This window comes from Temnothorax americanus, unplaced genomic scaffold, assembly GCF_048541705.1.
Source record: "Temnothorax americanus isolate GAGA-0224 unplaced genomic scaffold, ASM4854170v1 Scaffold9, whole genome shotgun sequence".
Taxonomy (NCBI): Eukaryota; Metazoa; Arthropoda; class Insecta; order Hymenoptera; family Formicidae; genus Temnothorax; species Temnothorax americanus.
This window is the reverse complement of record NW_027509812.1, coordinates 1,447,573-1,465,150: the sequence shown is the minus strand read 5'-3', so window position 1 is coordinate 1,465,150 and position 17,578 is coordinate 1,447,573. Positions and strand designations below refer to the sequence as shown.

At 36.6% G+C, this 17,578-nt stretch overlaps 1 protein-coding gene across 2 annotated transcripts in view; it reads left to right on the top strand.

Moving 5' to 3' along the window:
* LOC143908149 (RNA binding protein fox-1 homolog 2) overlaps nucleotides 1-17,578 on the top strand; it is a 270,571-nt gene that overhangs the window by 99,056 nt on the left and 153,937 nt on the right. For both annotated transcript variants that reach the window (XM_077425520.1, XM_077425521.1), the window contains exon 3: nucleotides 4,779-4,821. The gene's annotated coding sequence lies outside the window, so the exon portion shown is untranslated. The remainder of the gene's footprint in view (nucleotides 1-4,778; nucleotides 4,822-17,578) is intronic.

The following is a 17,578-nucleotide window of genomic DNA, read 5'->3' as shown; positions in this document are numbered from 1 at the left end:
AGAGTGCATGCGTTAAAACTAAAATTGGGATCTCAGTCAAAGAATGGCATGTGTGTGCTTTAAAATATATATAAACTGAACAAAATATATATATAGTGAATGCTTTTCTTCCTGAATATATTCATCGCGCGTATTTGCATTTCTACAAATTCATCAAAGTTCAATGAAGTTACTTTTCCGAGCGAGCTGATTTTTTATGCATTTTGTTTCAATTTATATATCTTCACCTTTCTGTCTTTCTTCACGCGAACCCAAGGATGCGAGTTTTCATACGATTGTTCTGAGAAGGATACGAGAAGGTTTACGGCGCTCGCCGAACCTCTGAAAAGGACTTCGCTGAATGATTTATTATTTAACCGACCTCGATTCGGCCAGCCTTTTTCATCTGACTTTTTTTCTGTCTGATCCTCTAACCGTTGCCTTGCTCGTTACTTCTGGCGTATCTTCCGGTTTTACTTTTCTTCCCGTTTAAATTTTATGGTCTCGAGACGTTGTTAGCCCATTCAGTTTTCCAAATCTAATACACTAAACCTTCGTTTTAGTTCATTTAGCGATATCGTAAGATTTCAGGATTTCGAAAAAGCCAATATACGTGCATGATGATTTTCTTAAAAGCATGATCGAATATTTGCATATTTTTTAATACGAATTTTAACACGAACGTGCCTTGACAATATTATATTAGAATCTTTATCAACAAATTGTGATAAAATTATCAGGACTACACTTTTTAACAAGATTTTAACATTTTATAGGATTAGCTGCGAAGATATTTAATGTTGAATAAGAATTGTAAAAAAATAATAACGTTTTATTAAACTTTTGTCTAGGGAAATCAGTAGAAAGAAAGAGCTGTGGGGAAAAATGTGCGACGCCTTTCATTTTGCGCAACGTTTGCTTATTTCTTGAGAAACTAAAAGACGATTTATTTTTTACGACACAAAGTTTCGAGTATTTCTAGTTGAAGTTATAATGAAATTGCGAAGAATTTCTCTTATACGTTACCTTTCGAGTTGAGTTCATTAATTCTGATAATAGGCAAGACGGAAAGCTTTAACTGTACAAGCAGTATTTTCATTATATCATACTACAAATTTAGTGGTGGATGTTGCGATTTATCAAGGCCGCATTTATCATCCGTAGTGCGAAGCTATTTATTATTTCCACCATAGGACTTCTCGACCAGGACTTTCGGAAGTTGTGCGCGGAGAATTCCCGAACGAAACTCGGTAAACGTTCGTCAAACTGTCCGGACTTTCTCGCCTGCTTGAAAAATAAAGGAAGGTAGTTAAAGCGAGGCCGAGAGTGCCCTCCGCTAGATCAAGCGCAATTTAGAAATTTAATTTGAAAAGTTTCTAGGATTTACGGTCCACTCGGAAATGAAATCTGCGAACCCTCCATAAAGTCGTTACCAAAATCTAGAAATGTGATTTGATAAACAAAGGTTTCTTAAATCGAAAGCTCCTTTTTTACTCCAGAAAACGATAAACTTGCTACGTGAGATTAAATTTTTCCGACATAGTTTGGATGATTTGGATCTATTTTCTCAAGCTCTATATGTCAGCCTTCATAAATACAAATCTCTTGGGGGGGGGGGGGAATATCATATATCGTGATTAAATTCAAACGAAATAAATTGCCGACATCGTGCAGGATTGATATAGTGCGAGACGAGCGTCAGTGTCCGCAAATTCGCGCTAGCTCAAAGTCTGATAGCTTTGTCCAAACTAACGAAATGGACTTTACATTTGGGGAAACGACGTTTTTACGATTATCGTCACGGTGAACGCTCGTAGACAATAACGGATATACGAGGAAACGCAAGAGACAATGCGGAAGTGTGCTTTTAGATTAATACGGGTCTACAAGAGCGTAACGTGTGTGGCAATTTTTTTAAAAAGAAATTTCAGGCGCGGGCAAATTTTACATTACGAGCTCGTTAAAGCGTTTCCAAACATATTGGAATGGATTTCGACAGTATTACGGTAAAACATTTGCAAACGTAGATAGAATATAGTGTTCTAATTACATTGCGTTATCAACATTTACGGAGACCAAACTGCTTTTCAAATTCAATTGTCAAAAGTGATAGGTAATTTGGATATGTGATGTAATTATGAGGAAAAAGCAGTATGAATACTAATGCGTGTTTAATTGTGAATTAAATTAAAGTATATTTACATATCAATTATATATGAACAATACAAATTTTATGCTAATTTATGTAAAATTGCAATTATACACCGTTGCTGGTAAATATTTTTCTTTGAATATGGTTAACATTTTTTGCATCGTTACAAACGTGAGTTTTAGTCGTTCATGAAATTATGTTACAAGCGTTGTTATTTCAATTATGCGTTTTTAATTTAAGAACTAATTAATTATATTACATAATTAATTGTTGACGTCCATTTTATATTACCATTTATATATATTGTTATTGTTATGTAATTTGTCATAATTTGTCGTTACGTTAATGTAGTTAACATGAAGAGATTAACTTTCAAATGTTGATCTTTATCTTGTAATCTAAAGAGATAACGGCACAGTATTTTAATTTATATTTAAAATTTATATATTTTTATATACTAAAATTTGTATCGTAATATATATGATGCAAGCAATTTGCGTTCGGTAAAACCTATCTACTATAATATTACAAGTTGATATAAAATTGCAAATCCAAATTAAGTACTAACATTACGGGAAATCGTGACGCTTCCATCACGCGTATAGTCACCGCGTAGTCGCACGGGAAGTAATATTCATATTACCTACGTTCGCGACTTACGGCGATGGCGTTGATTTATGAGGACCAATTTGCGCGCGATTGAAAGTTTGTAACGCAGCTGCAAGTGCCAGCTCGAATGTGCATGTATGTGGCAATTCGATTAGTGTGTTACGTGTCGACGCGCCTAATTCGGAAGCCGAAAATGCTGCCGGTGTGCGCCCGACGGAGGTTTTCGATTTCGATCACGGGATCCTCCTACGCGATAACTTCCATATATGCGACGGGTACATAGCACGCGCCCCACGGCCCTTCCAATTACAGTCGGTTTGCAGTTGCAGTTTCGTCTGCAGCAGTTGCGCCAGGTTGCACACACACGGACCTGTCGAAATTCGTGAGATGGAATTTATGGCGCTATCCGTTTCGACGGTGGACGATTGATTGATCCGATCCCCGTTTGCAGTTCTTTCGTCTATTGACTTAGATTCAATCACGGAAATTCGCGCAAGTTTCGCAATCGCGAAGAAATCAAAGATTGCGAAAAAAAAGAGAACAGCGGATTATCAGAGCGTGTATTTTGCGATATGTGGCGAACACACTAACCTAATTTTTAATAATATCGAGATCGGATTTTTCTTTGCTCTCTCTCTCTCTCTCTCTCTCTCTCTCTCTCTCTCTCTCTCTCTCTCTCTCTCTCTCTCTCTATCTCTCCTAAGACGATATTTTTTTACCATCGAAAATGTTTCGGATAAACAGTACTGAAAAATTCACAGCACATCCTGCGCGATACATATATATTCATTCTTCGCGTATACAGAATGCATCGCGCGGAATGTAATTTCGTTACATAAGCTCGCGCGCGAGCAACCCGGAGAGGCGAGAGCGAAAACGCGCCGATGTTTCGCGCCGCGCCACATCAGAAGTGTGGCATTTACCTACCACGGTAAATACACGACGAGGCACTCGGTAGTGCGCCTTCAGAAAATAATAATCGCGATTTCTGACGTGAACGCGCGCGCGCACACACACGCGAGTACACAAGCCGCAACATTTTCCGCCGGCGAAGATAACCGTCAGGTGGAAGCCGCCGGTTATTTTCGTAGCCGCGTTATATCCGCGGGTCGTTAATTAATTCGCTCGAATGCGACCGAGCGGTCTCGTGAGAAATCGCGGCGGCACGTATGACGTACCGCTAACTGCGTTTCGCGTCGATTCGCGCAGCTGCAACTGTGAAAACCGCATTCTCGTGTGGCATAGCGGGCCCTTCAATTACTAACTCTATCTCTCTCTTGCGAGACGCACAGTAACGTGGTAACGTGAGTGCAGGATAACAAGAGACGACATTGGAAATCGCGATGAAATTCTTATCCGGCGATTTTCGACGCCGATCCGCACGTCCGCGATTTCCATGCATTCTCTCGTGAAATCCCTCGGATGTCGGATGTCGGATGTTGGGTTTTGGGCGTCTTATTAAATGTTGCGCATGAACGATGCGGAGAGAATCTTCGACCTTCCGGTCAATTGATCGATTGCATGAAAAATAGAATAAAAAACGCGCGAGGCGCGCATCTTTTTCTTTTCGATGATAATATGCGCGGTCGATAGAGTTATAAGCGAGACTCGCTCGCGCGCGTTCTCCGAATCTAATTTAAATTCTCCGCGAGGAGCTCGTGCGGTGCCACTATTTTGGAAGCTGGTATGAAGTTGGACGTCTCAGTTATGCAGATTAAAGTGAATCTCAGGATTCAAGAGTGCGTAATATAATATCCTGAAGTGAATTTGAAGTAAATTTTGACGTTCCTTCCCGTGTCATACGTTACAACTGCTTTGCTAAAAGACATACATATATATATTGTTTCATTTGTTCTCGTCTAATTAGGTGCTAATTCCCGTGAAGGCAAAAAGAAATGAACAACGAGCACTTTTGTTCAGCTGATTTATTTATTTATAATGATGTAATATCCTATATAAATATATGATGTAATAACCCTATATGGGATATATAGTACACAAGAAAAACTGTATCTAAATTCTTCTTTTGGTTTTGCAGGTCCAACTATCGCGCCAAAACGCCACATCGAATAGCACATATTGTAAGTAGCCAGTAAAATTTTATTAAACGCTATTTTGCAATTAAGACCATTATCTCAGCGCACTAAAAATTATTGAATATAATATTGGAAATTATTATTAAACGTATTATTTAGCATGATATTCATTAGAATATCGATGGTGCTACAAGTATGAAACACACAAGTTGTTGAAGATATTTATTAAACATTTAATGTGTTATAAACAAGTGTTATTCATTCAATTAAAATGATTAGAATCTCTGTACGACTGCTGAAATCCATGCGGTTTAATATTCTGTTCAATACGTACAGCATTTTATGCGTAAACGATTTTAAAGGGATAATGCGGATGATGGAAAATGATTTCCTTTTGGCGTCGACGTAATCCAGTGCTTGAGTAATTTTTAATCCTTTGCGCATTTAATCCGGCTTGATCCTGGGATGAGTTTAGAGAACGCTTTCTCGCTATAGAGTTGGTACATCGATTTTTCCGTGGACCGTCCCGCAAAAACTTTAATTTGATCCTATCGTCTTTGCTTAAAGTAAAATAAGAAAGATCGACCTATTATATATAATACTGTAGACTATTAGATTGAATACGTATATTAAAAAATCGATGAAATACATACCTATCCTATAAATATTCAATTAGATCGTAAGCGTGCTATCAGGCTAAAGTCTGAGATTTAATGCGCACACAGAGTAGATATTCTTTTTATACAGATAATAAAGAATGTTTTTATGTGTGTAATAGCCACCACAAAGCATTTCTCGTTATTCGTTTCTAGAAATCAGCGTTAATTAGTGCGGAAAGAAGACCTTTTCTTTTTTTATCTTTTATATATGATTTAAAAATTATTAATATTTGCGCAAGTATACATACGCATTATATAGTTAAGATAAAATTAACTTCAATCCATCAAAGATTCTTTGTGATTAAAATCGGGTTTGATGATTCTGCAGCACTGTACAGTCTACAGTAACTTACTTAATGAGTTTGGAGTACTGTATGGGAATTTTTTTGCTATTATGCAAATATAATGATTGCACGTTAAAATAACATCGAAGATATTCATATTGTTGAAAGTATCAATTGAATGCTGAAAGGTTATCTCTCCAATATGGAAATATGTATTGGAGGAACAAAAACACCTGATAATTACTCGAATATAGAGCATCACAAATGTATTTTTCTTCCTTTAAAAGTGCTGTATTGTTATACTATCTTTTTTGTCCAATAACACACAATAAGATTAAATTTTAAATATATAGAAACTGTTAATTTGCAATTTACCTTTAAGCTTCTTCAAAAAGAGACATAATATTTTATAATATTGTATTTTTGTAATATCACAAATTATTGAGATTGTACAATTATTTTCGAATTGACTTAATCTACTATCCTGATGGTTTTATTTTTTGATTTTATGTATGTAAATGTGTGTTACATTACAGCAATCAGTCGATATTGACAACATGAGTATTAATATATAGGAGATTTTAAATACGCAAATTATTTAATTTTAAAGTCCGTTATGGGTATTTGTAATTGTAAAATTTACGCCAGATTTCAGGGTAGAATTTTAATTTATAACTTTATATGTCATGCATTTTGATATCAATTTAAAAAGATTCAATATATTTTAATTATATATTATATATATATATATATATATATATATATATATATATGCGTATCCCGATTTTTTAAATGTTTGATCATTAATATAAATGTAGCGATAATTACGTGTTTCTTTAACGATACTTGGATTTTAGTATACGTTTCACGTATATCTCTCGTGCATTCAAACGCATCGCGCTCTCTCGACGTTTTAAACGTATAATTTATCTGCTGTTTCCGGATTAAGAACGCGCGATAATGAACGAATCACCGACTCGAGTCTGTAGAACGAAACTTTGTAAAAAGCTTATCGCAAGCTGGGATAATTAATTGGAAATATACGGAGCAGAACGACATTAAATATTTCATAATAGTAAATATTTTACAGCGGTGACAAGTTGGCTGGCGCGCGACGTTTGTTTTTGCGCGACGTACGGTACGTTGCGTTATGTATTTACGCAAGGTCTCCACGGTATCATTCGCACAATGGGATTCGATCCAACGGGCAACGGCGCGAGTCGCTCCGTATTACGCATTATTATCTATCGAAACGCGATTATTCTCGACGATTATTAAAATTAGTAATCGCTATAGTTCGCACAACTCTTACAGCTGATAAATTGTAAGCATATCGAAACGATAGTCATTTATCTAAATATATATAGTAATAATGCGATTCAGATATTTCGCGCAATTTATGTATTCGAGATAGGAATCTAGAGAATTAAAAGTGACGGAGAGAATTAAATATTATAGATTTCCGCTTTATAGGATTTACGACCGCTTATTTTTTTATTAATTTCTTTCCTGAACTCGGATTTGAAAATATACCGTATCACTTTCGAAGTTTTCGTTATACGTTTAACGTCGGGAGTGAAAAGAACCGCGCAATCGTGTTTTCGCGAGTGCAATGAAGAAACCTGAGAGGAAGAAGCGGTCTGACTTGTGAGAGGTATTTAACAGGATCGGGTTTAACAGCGGATCACAAGGTGAATGATTTACAATTTATTATCTCACTCTCTTATTATCGAATTAAGCGTTTTAATTATTTTATGCGCATTGTATCATATCGTTACATTGACCAATTTGCGCTTACAACTCAAAAAATATTACTATATATTAGTAGTAATATTATAATATGATTTCTACAGTTTTATAGGATCGTTAATTCTAATTATAATATTATACGCTTTTGAAGTATTACACGACAGTTGCGAGAGAAACTCTGTTTAGAAAACGATTCCGATCGAATAAAAAATAAATTGATTGAAACAAGTGACCAAATATGGAGCCTCCAATGGCACACAGGTGGATAAAAATCCGCGTTAACGATCGCGTCATAAAAGGAGACGGAACAGGAAAGTGGCGACAGTAGCAGCAGCTGGGTACGACGCACCAAATCCGGCGGGAAGAAAACTAGCTTAATCCTCTTACGTCCGTCGCAGGGCCACTGCCGGAAAATGGCGTTTTCTGCTTGACCTTAAACTTAACAGTAACACGCGAGCATCGCGCATGCTGAAATACGCGAAAAGTCGGCGACAATTTTTCTTCAAATACAAAGTAACTGTAAGTGTAGTTTTTCCAAAATGCAAAATCACACGAGAAAGCGAACGCGTAAGCGTATCGTGTAAAAATCTTTTTATTTTGATTGAAATTTAACTGTCGGAAGAATAAAAATATTTATAGAAGTGCATGAATATATCCCGCGACGAAATGAATTATTTTATAGTATTATGAAGGAACATAAGGAATTATAAATGCGTTTCATAATAATGTCCATACACAGCGTAATAATGTTAATATTGATTTATATTTGGCTTGCAGCTTTTGATTTATGTGAGTATAGATAGGTCTTTAGTCTTTATAAAAAATAGTTTATCCCCCCTTCCGTCTGAAAGTTATAATTAATTACTCGTCGCGTTAAAAGGGTTAGGGATCGATCAACATGTTGAGATCGTTGAACCAAGCGCGATGATATAAAGAGAACGAAAATTGAAGCGACCGCCGAAGGAAGTTTCTATTTTCGTGCTCGCTCTTTTCTGTCCTTGTCATAAAGAATTTACTAGACTTTTTGTACGAGAGAATTTTAATTTTTATGCTGAATTGGAAGTTGGAAATTAAACGAACATTTCGAAGTAAGGCATTGTCGGGCGAGTTGTCGCTGAAGTTATTTTAGTTTTACGTATTTCCGTCCAGCGCACAGTATAAACTTAATCTTCGCGGGATAAAGAAAAGGAATATTAAAAGTTTCAGTAATAAAACATAGCGGAGGCTTTTTCGCTTGTTGTTTCGAATGTAAAAAGATATGACGCTAATTACGTGTGCGACTTTGATATTATACATTTTAATCTGGTGACACGATGAGAATTAAAAATTGCACGAAAAATAAAAGAGAATAAGATATTTAACATATATATTTATATCTTTTAGACTTTTTAAATAAATTCAGAAACAATTGCTTTCATGAAAAGTAATGAAACTTTTACGTGATTACTGCATAAAATTTGTTAATGCGAGTATACGTGACCCGGACGTTTTTAATTTAATTATCGTGGAAGGAGATCTGGGGAAAAAGTCCGTAAATCTCGTGCTGTTACGTAACGGGGACATAGGGAATACACTACGGGGCAGACACTCACGAAAATAACTTTCAAAGCTATGTAGAAGCGCAAACGTGAGTATTTTACAATCTCGTGGATGAGGCACGGATTTTGAACCTACTGGCGAGTTGGATCCAAAAAGGTGACACTTTTTACAAGAGAAACGTGCTGTATTACTCGTAAACAGTTTTCATTTCGCAGCTGCCGGATAATTCCGTCAGTTATTAATCATATTCTGATAACATGAGACATCTTCGATTACATTGTAGGATGTACCTTCTTATATACTTTTTGAAGAAGTTTTTTGTACATGTAATAAAGAGACATATTATAACGTACGATAACATTGTAATGAAACCAGAAATTTTACGGTGAGAAGATGTTGAATTAATTACACGCCGGGCGCGAAGATGAAAAATAAATTCTGCGCTCCCGTCAGCTCTGGCGGCGGCGTTCCATTAAATTTATATACCTCTACTTGGCTCTTTTATATTTCGTCTTGTACGAATTTTTAATTTTTCGCGAAACCGCGAAGGGAACCCACCCCATCGCCCCTCCGCGGGTCGTTTCTTTTCTCGTCGGGATGCCCTTAAATCTTATCGCGCAGCAGCAGTCCGGCGGATAGCGGCCTCGAGGTCGGAATTGAAAACGCATCGGTGACGCAAGAGGGCAAGCCCCCGAGAAAAGATTCGCAAGATCGTAGGTGAGTAGGCGGTATTGGGCAAAGCCATCTCGAGGGGAGGGATTTCCTGGGAGAAAATCGTGCAATTGAATTAGAATCGAGGATGAGGATATCCGAAGTATTTCTGGAGACGTGAAAAAGGAGGCAAAAAAGAGAAGGATACAGGATAGAGTGCGTGTGTCTCTATATGTATATACGCGTGAAGAAAGAAAAGAGGACAGGTCGCGTAAAAAGCCAGTCGTGAGAAAAGCGAAAAGTGCTCGACGAAAATGCAATGCGCGCGTCTCGACGATGCGAAACGGATTATAGAGGAAAAATATTTTAATAATTTTGCGCAAGGATATCTCTTTAACGGGAAATGTTTTAATAATTTTGTAGATGCATACGAATATCGAGCGGAAAAAATTGTGATAAATGAGAAGTTTGACTGAGTGCATAGTTTGAAGAGTGTGAGAATTTGCATATGATATTATAGTATTTTATGTTTAATTGCTGCAAACGATCTTAGCTTAGCTTGATCTCATAAAATCAATTCTGATGAATAAATCTATTAAGAATGATTGAAATAATAGTTTGAAATATAAATAATATATTTATTTAAAATAAGAATAAAAGCGGAAAGCTCTTTATTATTATTAACACTAAGCAAGTAGATAATAAAAAAGTAAGTTAATATCGATTAAGATTTTAAAAGCACAAATGGAAAAGGAAGCTATTATAAATCGTCTGGATGAAAAGGATTTTATATAGTTTAAAACGCACATGAATTCATCGATTATTAAACGAATTTGCCGGCCTCTTATTTGACATTATTGATGTAATCACGATTATAATTATGATTGTATGGATATGTGATTATGTACTGCCTATGTGCGATAAAGCCGCAGTTGTCACGTTAATTATGAATAACAACGCGAATCAATCCTCGTGGAATTATTGCATAACGGTATCGTCCGGTATAAATTGAATGCACATACATTGAAATCCTGAAAACGTATTGTGAAACGTATTATGAAACGCCTATAATTATACATCTCTGGAAGGTAAAATCTATTATTCTAGAAAATAGCGTTGCGGCATTACTTTTTATGCTTCCTTTTCGCGCGTAGCTAGGAATTCTTTCCGGACTGAAAAATTTTGCTTACCAGCAGACAAAGAATCTAAGTCAAACGCGCGCGCGCGCGCTAGATTAGACGGGCGATTAAAAAGAGCCATATCACGTGACATTAACGTGCGGTCGTTGTCGTTGCGCTCTCACTAATTAAATCCCTTGCCTTGCAAATTAGTCCTTTGGCGAAAGGAGACGGAACGTCAGTTGCAGGAAGCGCGTCGGGTAGTTTCTCTCTTCTATATACATATATCTGTCGTCGGTGTGTTGTAGTGGCTTCTTTTTCAATAAAATTAAAATTCTTGTGCAAAACAATGTGAGCGAATACTCTGTGCATTTTGTTATGTACAACATTAATTAACGCATATTTATTAATTAACGTTATGAAAGAAAATAATATTACATTCTCTAAATTTAGAATATTAATCTTTTATATAAATATGCTATATACAAAAGGTTAATTTAACGCGCTAAATAACCATTATCTTTAACATATTATACAATTTGTGTAACAATTTGGTTTGTAAAGAATCGTTTATGTTCTCTCGACAGCCTTAATAATAATCGAATTATTTGTAACATTTCTGTACTTTTTTAAAATTATATAGATTAATTATAATGGCTAGCAAACAAAAATAAGAGAGTATGCTTGATAAATATTTCAATTATTTGTAATATATAATTGCAGGTGATAGTACATTAATTTAGGATATTGAAATACATTTTTCAAAACTGCGAGCGAATATAAGTGTGAGCTATTTGCTTGAAAACAAAACATGTAATCGCACACTTGAGCGTGTCTATTGTATATCGCGAATACCAGAAATCTTCGGAATGGAGAATCTCCGAGGTTGCATTTCCATATCGGTAATGATACCACGTCTCTCGCACATGATTTTAATTTGCAGCGAACACTCGCAGGTGTTCCGATAGAGAGTCAACGAGACCGTAAGAGCTTTTATTCACCGAGATCCATTGCGCTTCTCGCGAATGCTGCGGGGATTATGAATAATTCGAAAGTATTTGCTTTTCCGGCACCACCGACTGAATTAATAATGGACAAATAAAAGAGGTGGAAATGAGTGGTCTTTGTTATTGACTAACGAGCGCGGATCTCGTCCGAATATTTTCACGTTCTGCTTACGGTTGGAAGTTGGAAATTGAATGTTACGCCGATATAGCGATTGAGTCGCGGATTTTAATAGATATGTGAGATAAGCCAAGTGGAAATTCAAGTTTTATTAAGAAGTAACGAGAAAAGCGTGACGGTCTTCCGTAGTGTCTCTCTTTCTCTCATTGGATTCCCCTAATCTAAGGAATCCATACCTATGACGTTAGGATTTAATTTGCAAAAAATTTAAAATATAATAGACTGATAAAAAGAACGATTTCTATTGCTTTCATATAATATTTGGAATAACATAATCTTTAATCGATCTTTCCGGTTGTAATTTTTGGTTATTGAATAAAGCTGTCTCGTGTTATAATATTCATAAAGTCGTTATAATATTAACGATAATTCGGATGCAAAATCGGTAAATAAAGCGAGTATTTTACACATTATATCCGTCACTGAAAATACATGCGTGCATTGGTCGAGTGTAATTAAGAATGTAATTAGAGAGCTCGGTAACGGTATTAATGGAGTTATCGGAAATGTAATTAAGGTATATACTGCGTTACGCTGCATTTAAAATATAAGGTCCGTTTGGAATTATTTAGATTTTTCTCCCTTTATGCAAGCTGATGGTGTCTACTTTTTACAAATTAATTGAATAATTTAAACGAGAAGAAGAAAATATGTTAATAGTGAGTATAAAATGCTTGATGCGAAGATCGATAAATCAAATTTTACTGTGAATTATATTAGAATATTTTAATCCACATATTTAATCCACGGTTTATAATATAGCTGCGCTTTTTCTTCCGTTTGCGTTTCTCTGAACAGAATTTTAATGCAAATTATATATTTAAATATATACGTATACTTGTGAAAAAATATGTAATATGTAAAAATTTAAATAAGATCACTTATATTAAAAACACAATTGTATGTTTATAATTTATAGATTTAATTAAATTATAAACATAAACGTATGTTTTTAAATTTATAATTTGAAAACGTAAATATATGTCAAATATATTTATTTTTGTTTAATATGCATTCTCTTGAAAATTATGCGAGAAATTCTTTACAATATAAAGTATATGTTACATATGTATAACATATGTTTTTTAACGTATCGATATTATTTCTATGGTAAAAAAAAAATTAAAATTATCCTGAAGTGACTTATCTTCCTCCGGTGAGAGAGCCGATGTCTGTAATGCCGACCACGCCGCAAAAGTTTTGCGCGCGGCCCGCAGATGGCGCCGCCGACCGCGTTTTCGAGCCCGCGCGAAAAATCATTTCGAAATCTCGCTCGTTCCGTTTAATCGTTCGCGATCATGCGAAGAGCGCGACATGGCCACGGCCGGCTGGACCGAAAATCGTTCGACGAAACGTTTAGGACTGCCCGCCTGCGTAACATCCGGATCAATTATGAGCTGAATCACGAGTGGGAGCAATTGTATCGCGAGATTTGGGTACGTGTCGCAGAGATCGTTCCTTATAATCGCACCTTCGTCGCGACGTACCTCTCACGTCGACGAAGTCGTGCACGACGTGCGCGCGAAAATGAGCCTTACGCACGTTTTGCGGAAAGCGCAAAACTGCGTGCGCGTAAAAAGAAAAAAATCTACGTCGGGCGAAGACCCGCCGTTTACTCCGAGAGAGAAAGCTCCGACTCGATTTGTAGTAATATATCCGGGCATATATATCGAAGCGTATATCTTTCATTTGAGTTATTTGTTATTTATTCCAAACGGGACGAAAGTCAAGCTTTGTTAGATCAATGCATGAAATGCATCTATTTATTTTCCATTGCGACACACGCTTCAGAATCGATATTGTGTGCCACCTTCGAAATAGCTGGCACACATTTCGGATATTTACCGTTTTGTTATATCCAGACTGACTTGATTATTGCCGAATTTTAACATTGATCGCAAAGTAAAAATATCACGAGAAGAGAGAATCGTCTTATTTCAGGCTGGTATTTATTGGATAATTAGGGATACAAGTCATACAAAATGCGAATGAGGTTTCCTGCAATTTTTCTCACGTTAATCTGCATACTGCTCGTACAGTCATCATGAATCAATCTGAAATTATTAAACGAAATCGCGTTTCTTCGAAATTTAATGAAATGGCCGTTTCCAACGTCGATTCGTCTCGTCTTCGATTCTCGCTCGTGCGGGGCGAGCTAGCGGACCCCCGGCGCCATCCGCCGTGCATTCCGAAAACGCAGCGCGACTCGAGTAGCGTAGCGTTGATGTCGATAGATGGTTCCGAGTGCATCGATAACGCAGCTCCCTGCGTATTTCCTCGACTCCTTTCCGGACTTGCTCGCTCGCGCGGCAACGGCTTGCAGCCTTTTCATCGCGTTCGCCGATAGCTTTTCTCCCACGCGACGAAACGCGTGCAATTAATAATTAATGTCATCGGTAAGAACAATCGTGGTACGCTTTGATCCGCCGCCGACGCGCTCGTTTATCGTTGGACGGCCAGCGATTATTCGGGCGAAGTAGCTGCGCGGGAAATCACTCGGAAACAATGCGCGACCGATTATTTGAGGCTGTTGAACGTTCAACCGCGTGGAAGCTGCGAGCGTTAACAAACGGGAATTAAGCACACGCTGCACACGGTGGAACGAGTTACGCGTTGCAACCCCGCGGAATGATGATAAATCATAATCAGGCCGGCACGTGGCCGCCTTATCGGCTAGAATCGCGCGATATTCGAGAGAGATGTCAGGCTGATCCTGAAAATAATTTTGCAGAGATTCTCTCTTCTCGCAGGGATGACATTTGGGCCTGGCGAACCCGCACGGACCCGAGCTCGCACCCAGCGGACATTCGCATTTGTATACGGATACATATACACACATTTATCATATACCTATATTCCTTTTTTATCCCTCTCATCAATACAAGTATATTGTATGAACTTTCCGTGAAAAGCTCGTTGAATGCTGCAAGGAATGTATTGCAGTTGTATGATCTCTTTAAAGTTTAAATCAATCAACTAATTCTGTTTTTGCACTTTATGTGGTAAATATTATATAACGTTTAAAAGCGGTAAATTGGAAAATTGATACCAATCAATCAAGAAATTTGATTCATAAATTTATTTGCCATTTGGTTCAGAGATTTTTATAAACTGGATTAATGGAATTTTTTAAAAGCTGGATTAATGGAGAATTGTTCCATTTCTGTCTTTTAATAATTGTACGGTAGACGTTATCTCATCGTCAGATTTATCGTATCGATTTTTGATAAATGAATCCACATAAATAGCATTCATTGCGGATAGAGTTGGGAATAATTCCGTGTTTGACTTTATACACGAAATTGTCGGTGGAAGCGTGATGGAAAGTTTCATTGGTCAATTAACTGGAAATAGTTCGCGATGACTCAACGAAAGCAATCCACCGCACCCGGAATGCTTTTGAAACGCGTTTGTTATTTCGCTTGCGCATTACGATAGTAGCAAAATTTTTCTTTTGAGGAAAAATTGCGATTTTTAAATGCGGATAATTTTTCGCGAACACTGAACTATAAAATGCAATTCAATGCAACGTAATTAATCTGTGTTCAAATATTATTGATATTAATATTTTTAACATTCTAAAATAAATCCATATAAATATGTGCATTTTTATTTATCTTTTATAATCTTGTGATTAATATTGATTTTCTTTACATTCTTAAATTCGTAGTGTCGAGTTTTATATTCAATTTCAGTCATTTTTCAACCATTTCTATCTGTCGCCACTGCTTCTACTAAATATTTCGTTATTTTAACTAAACCAATAGAGTTAAAATAATACTGTTTTGTGTTAAAATAATAAATTTCGACACACATGGTAGTTAAAAATAACAAAATGTTATTTAACTCAAGGTATTGATTTAAGTTTTAGCTTTTAATATTTAACAGTGTATATTGTCGAAAAATCTCTTGTTACAAGCGCATTAATATTTCCAATGTAGACTTTGAAAGGTCTTTTTTTTTATTTTATTAACTTTCTGTGAAAAATTTTTTTTTTTCGAATAAATGCTCGCGGCAAAGTACGTCACGTCGCGTGTTTCGATCGATTCGTCTACGCGCGCTAGACGGAGATTCTCCACTCTCGAGAACAATCGAGATTATCGCCTATTTTCAGCTAGACCCGCGTTTGTCCTCTCCTCCCGGGCGCGCGCCATTGATTTTAGCTCGGGGACTCTCCATGGCGTTGCCGAGGCGTGGTGAAGCTCACGATTGAAACAACCGACCGATTCGCCAAATATACGCACCGCGTATATTTAGCTAGAAAATTGAACCCGTGCCAGAGGATACAGCCCTGTAATCCGATCCTCTCTCTCTTTCTCTCTCTCTTTCTCTCTGCCGGCGAAGGGGGGTGTTTTCGCGTTCCCGCAGGATCTACACGTGCGCGACCGCGTCTCTCATCCGCCAGAAAATAATTATTCTCATCGAAGAACCGTGGGAGTGAAAGAATCGAATACGCTTGCCTAACGAAACGTGGATTACACGACTATATCTCTATAGTTCACATCTCGCGAAATTTCCTATCTCTTGTTTAATAACGTGCTGTCGGGTTACACAACGTGCGTGGCAGCGTGTAATATTTGACTTTATAATTACATTTACATGCGTCAATAACGGGTTAATATTGACATTAATTTAACGTCGCGTAACCGCTTTCCGCTTTTATTGGATTAAGAGGTTTCAATCTTTCTACATTTCAATGTTTCAATCTTTTGACGTTGAATATCTTAGCGCAGTTCAGCCTGGAATGAAACTTCCGTCAAAGTAAGATCCGCCTGGAATTAAATGAAAAAATGCGATTTTATCGTCTACCCGTTGAAATGAGATTTTTTAATCTTCAATGTTAGATTGCCATTAATTAAAAATTAAGTTGTTAATATATTTCTTGAGTTAATTCCGAATTTATCTTAAAGAGTCTTTCATTTAAACTTATCCGGTACAAGCATGAAGTATATGTATATTAAGATCGAGTTATTTTTTCATGCCCCACTCTTTAATCGAATTCAGACGCTTGTTATTCGTATCGGAAACAATTCCATATCTCCATCGACAAAAATGTTTAATCAATATTATAAAATGGACCGAAGGTCCATTTCTGAGACTCGAAAAAACAGAGCTATGATCTTCGATGTGGATCTTTTCGTCGTTTACACGAGAAGATCCAGCGCAAGCGATTAAACATTGCTATGTTTACGCGCCTGTTAAGATCTCTCCCTGAGATTTGACTACCGGATGGCGCGTGTATACTTATTGCAAGAGAAATATACCGTCGTGGATTTCTTTGACTGACAGGAAGCAGAAGCGCGTGAGAGAATATGAAAAAGATAAGGATCGTAGCGTATACAGAATTGGTGTGAAAAGTTGTCAAGTATTTTGATCACTGAACTTGAGAAATCCGGAATATGATCGGAGAAGATATAAAAATATCCAAATGTGAACTAATAATTTATGAATTTCCAATAACCTTTGCGTCAATGTAGAATCGGAATATGTTAATGCTCAGATAAATCACACAGTCATTTATAATTAAATATCTTTAAATATAACTGAAGTATGAAATTGTAGAACTGAAAAAGAATATCATTTAAAAATATCTTTTTGATGTGCGTATGAAAGAGAA